The sequence below is a fragment of the Myotis davidii genome, unplaced genomic scaffold, assembly GCF_000327345.1.
Source record: "Myotis davidii unplaced genomic scaffold, ASM32734v1 scaffold26, whole genome shotgun sequence".
Classification (NCBI taxonomy): Eukaryota; Metazoa; Chordata; class Mammalia; order Chiroptera; family Vespertilionidae; genus Myotis; species Myotis davidii.
The window spans coordinates 1,677,053-1,682,200 of record NW_006299245.1 but is presented as its reverse complement, the minus strand read 5'-3'; the positions used below and the strand labels follow the sequence as shown (position 1 = coordinate 1,682,200).

The following is a 5,148-nucleotide window of genomic DNA, read 5'->3' as shown; positions in this document are numbered from 1 at the left end:
GAGTCTATTATCAAAGTATATTACTACAATGCAAAGTAAATACTGAACCGTAATATCTAATACTAATAATGGAGATGAATCTTATAAATAAAAAATCACAACTATCTTGCCTGAAACTACCAATAAGGATATAATTAATATTTAAGAGTTAGCTTATATGAACATGTAGAAAATTATTTAAACACTGATTTCCTGAAAGAGCACTTAAAGAATTAATTCAATAAACTCCAAGATTTTCATCTTCTTATTCAAATAGATTTTTAAAGTATGCAAAAGCCTTCTACAAAGTAGTGTTCATATAATTCTAAAAATTAAATAAAATTTAAGATCCACTTCTATTTCAGCTTTGGAAACGTTAATGTATCAGAATTGGAGGGTAATATATTTTAGATTGTATCATTTAATTTACTTTTTAAAATTTCTGATTTTCCTGATATAAAAATGCTTAGAAAACTATAAAGAACTGATTTGGGTTGAAAATATCCACTGTTATATAGACAATCACTAAAGGCCCAAGTTATTGTCTGCCTTTGATCCCCTTGTCGTCACGTGTTGCCATGCAAACAATATAAGTAAAAACTGCACTGTTAAAGGTGGTCATTGAGGGGATTTGATGAGTTGATCCACGTGCTGAACCCAGACGATTAGAGTCTCCTTAACCCTTCTGTCTTTGGAATGTAAGATCAGCCCACCATTCCCACAGTGGGAGCCATTTTCAAGGACACAGCCTTGAGAGATCAATGTGCTGTGGAGACCTTTGATGGTATAAGTGACTGAAGGCAAGTAAGGCCTCTCCATAAACTTACTATTAAGATTCTGACAGGCAGTGTGGAGAGCTACTTGTCTCACTGCTGCCCAAAGCAGGCCTCATAGGCAAGCTCCATTGCTCACTAAACTGCCTCCTACCCATCTGGAGTAGTCTGCCTCTTTCTTCGGTCTCTCCTGGCCCTGTGTGTACAGGGGCCAGTTTTAGATTTCATCTGGGAAACTCCCAAATTTGCAAACAAACATGCACCTGGAAGACAAACCACTTTAAGAGTCATCTCAGGAACAGAGAAGATAAACATTAAACAAGGTTTTGTTGGATTTGCATGTAAGTCATTGTTGACTTTTACAGTTGCATTTTTTATGAGTTTTGTGATTAGGTGAATAATAACTCTCCCCCACCAGCCTAAGATTCACAGTAGGAAAGACCCATATCTTTTTTTGCTGATCATTGTACATCCACTTCTCATTATAGAGTCTGACACATATAAGTCACGTAAGATATATTGATGTGAAAATGATGCAAAGGATTTGAGAGCAATGAAATTAGGAGGGTTTTCAGAGGCTTAACGAAAGCACTGACCTTTTGAGATACCACCTGAAGAGAATGTTGAAAAACCTAATCTGGAACAAATGCTAAGAAAAACCCTAGCAGTGAGGGGTTTGCCACAGACTATAGGAAGTAGACGTTGGCTCTGAATTTAGGAGTTGAATATTATATTTCTCAATTTTGTTGAAGGTCATCAGTGCTCTCTCTTGAGATTTTAGCACACCTCAAGGTACTGTTTGGTTTCACATCTCTTTTTTTCTCTTAAACAAGTCTTAACTTAGGAAGCACAATTACAACCCTTTTTCCTAAATTAGAAAACTTAGGAAAACACACTTTAAAATCCCCCATCCAAAGGGTTGGAGTTGGTGTTTTTGTTTTTGTTTTTTAATTAAATCTTTATTGTTGAAAGTATTACATAAGTCCCCCTTTCCCCCCATTGACCTCTTCTAGTCCACCTCTGCCTCCCACCCTGGCCTTAACCACACTATTGTCTGTGTCCATGGGTTATGCATAATATAATAAATAATTCACTCGTATAATTCTAATTAATTATTAATTGTAAGTTTTTTATTACCAAATTAAATTAAAAGTTAAGTTCTGAAGTCTGTTGTTTGTAATCATACAGTCTTTTCTTACTTATTTTTATTTTTTATTTCTTTTCATAGTTTCTTTCTTAAAGAAAGTTATTTTAAAAAAAGAAAAGAACACTTCTGCTTGACAAGCAGAAAGGCACATATAATTCTAGAACCTGAAAATGTAGTTTTAATATTTTTCATATCTTAATCTTACTGCATGAACCCTAAATTTACTACATAAATTTTAATTCAGAAATTAAAGATTCAAATTTCATTGTGTATTGAAAGATTAGAAGAATATTTCTTGTGACATATCTTCTCACATCCAGGGTCAAACCTTATTAAAATTTGAAGTTGAGCATAATGTATTTATTTTAAAATTTATTTTAATAGAAGAATATAATGGCAAGTTAAAAATGATGATAGGAAGTCACGTTTCTAAAGCCTAAAAAGCCAAACCTTAGTATATCTTGCCTGCTAAATAACTGTTACATAACAGCATTAATAAAAAGAGACTTCAGCCCTAACCGGTTTGGCTCAGTGGATAGAGCATGGGCCTGCGGACTGAAGGGTCCCAGGTTCGATTCCGGTCAAGGGCATATACCTTGATTGTGGACATATCCCCAGTAGGGGGTGTGTAGGAGGCAGCTGATCAATGTTTCTAACTCTCTATTCCTTTCCCTTCCTCTCTGTAAAAATCAATAAAAAATACTTTAAAAGTTTTTTTAAAAAAAATAAAAAGAGACTGCTATAATCAGGTAGCATCAAACATAAAGATATACTTTCATTGTTCCAGGAATCAGAGTTGAGACAAGTATTTTACTTAAAGGACTTTATGAACAATCACTATTTGAAAATACAGTGGTAAATACTATGATTATTGTGAAGGCAAATGAGGGATTAAGAAAAAGCCAGGCAGAACATACAGATCAAATAAGGAGTCATTAAGAGTTCACAAAACACCCAGCATTTTGCTAAGTTATTTGGAGAGAAAAAAATAAATGTAAGGTATGGTCCCTGTCTTCAAAACTGTAGAATTTTCTTAGAAAAATCTGTTCAAATGTAGAGTATATAGATTAGGCATGTCTTTGTTAGCATTAAATAGGCCATAGAATTTGTTAACTAAATGAAATGATAATGAATAAGCATGGATCATTGTCACAAATGAAAAATGTTTGCAAACACGGTGATATGTGAATACAGTTTTAAATAGTTTTAGTAAATATTTTAAAACAAATATTTCTGTATACAAATGAAAATAAAGTTTGGCAAAATTTTTGTTTTACTACTTAAAATGATATTTTTTAAAAAGCACCTGTAACTACCATTAATGAAATGTCCAATGGAAACATGTTGTTTCACATGATATTGTTAATAATACTTCCTTTTTCCTAGATGTGACTTAAATTTTACTATTCAGAATAAGAAGAAAATTTCAAAAGTAATTAAAATCTATTTCTTCACGAAGAAAGTGTTCTACATCCTTGCTACTCAAAGAGTAGACCTTGGACATGGGACATTATGGTAGCTTGCTAAAAATTGCAAGATCCAAGATCCTGCTCCAAACCCATGGACTCAGGATCTGTATTTTACAAAATTTTCAGATGATGTGCAGGAATACTAAAGTTTAAAAGCACTGCTCTGCATACTTCATGTGGAAGGCATGTATATCCATTTATAGCAAATATTAGATTACTAATTGAGTGCAAGCTTGTGGTTTCTCCCTCTAGTAGAGACTTAAAAAATTGAACAGATAATTATTTAGCTTTTACAATGCCACCACAATTGTGTTCGCACCTATGAAGAACCCAAAAGAAGTGTAATATAGCCCTGGATAATGTGTTTCAGTTGGTTGGAGTGTCATCCCGTGCACCGGAAGGTCCGGGATTTGATTCCTGGTTATGGCACATACCTAGGTTATGTGGGTGGGTGGCGGGGGAGGGCAGGGGGAGTCAATCCCCAGAATGAAAAAAAAATGTTATTGTGGGGTTGAAATTGATTCAGAAAGCCAGCCTGGAAGTTGAGGGTTAGAGTTATACATGTTGATTTGGAACTCTTCAACCTATAGGGGTGGTTAAGATTGTGGGTGAACACATCAAGCATTAGGAGAAAGGGACAGATTGCCAAAAAAGGCAACCAGTTCAGTCAACATTCATTGAACAACTATGTTCCCCAACAGTGGTCTGTGCTGGCGAATCAATGACTAAGATTTGGCTCTTGCCCTGAAGGATCCAAGTCAGTCACCTAGGGTCAGGGCTTATGCAAGAAGAAAAGGCAACAAAGACTCAAAGAAGAAACCAGAAGAGACATTAAAGGGTTCAAACTGCATAATATCCAGAAAAATCAAAGGAGGAAGACACTTAAAGGAATGTCAGAGGCACCTAAATATCCAGGGAAATGAGGGTTTGCTACAAAATGAGTCTGGCTGACTTTGAGAAAGTGGTATCAGTTTATGTATTCAAATTTCTAACTTGTTATCTACATCCCCAAGCTTCTCCACTTACAACCTAAATTGCAGGGGATGATAAAATTCAACTGTAGAATTGTTCACTAAGAGGACAAATACTTATTGATATATATGCCTCATGATGTCTTCCTTATGCTTCACAAACAATCAAAACAACACAAAACTCCTTTGGGCAAGTTGTCATCATCTGTAATTATCTGACTGCCAAATCCATTCCCAGGGACTAACTCTTTAAGAAACATAAAATTGTTCACAAAGGAAGCCAAGAATTTTACCAAAAGGGAAATTCAGTGGCTTAAAACATAAGCAGGAGCTTTGTTCAGGTTTGGAAGGCTATAGATTTTAGTTTGTTTCCTTATTTAATTGAATTAATACAAAATGGGAATGAGTCTACATTCTCGACATATGCTTAAAGAACAGTATCACACACAAACCTCTAATAACAGGAAAGTCGGGGGTGGGGGGGAACGTGCATTCAAAACAATCACAGGTAACTCTGCTGGAGGAAATCTGTCATTTTGTTTATTTTTGTGCAATTTTTTTCTAAAGCTTAGTTTTTGGATTTAGAAGTTTAATTCTTTGATCAGTGATATCTAAATAAAATTTAGGTATACAGAAAGTCCAAACGCATTAAACATATGAGAAATTTGAAGGATTACTTCAGATATACAAAGCCTAGGGATTACCAAAACTTATCAAAATAGCATGTCTAGAATTGAGAATAATGCCTTTTGATTGCTGCAACCATAAACAAATCATAGTCCTGTACATGATTTAATGTCTTATATTTG

General features: G+C 34.6%; 1 protein-coding gene across 1 annotated transcript in view; it reads right to left on the bottom strand.

Annotated features, from left to right (window-relative positions):
* Positions 1 to 5,148, bottom strand: part of OTOGL (otogelin-like) — a 170,800-nt gene that overhangs the window by 106,640 nt on the left and 59,012 nt on the right. The window lies entirely within an intron of this gene.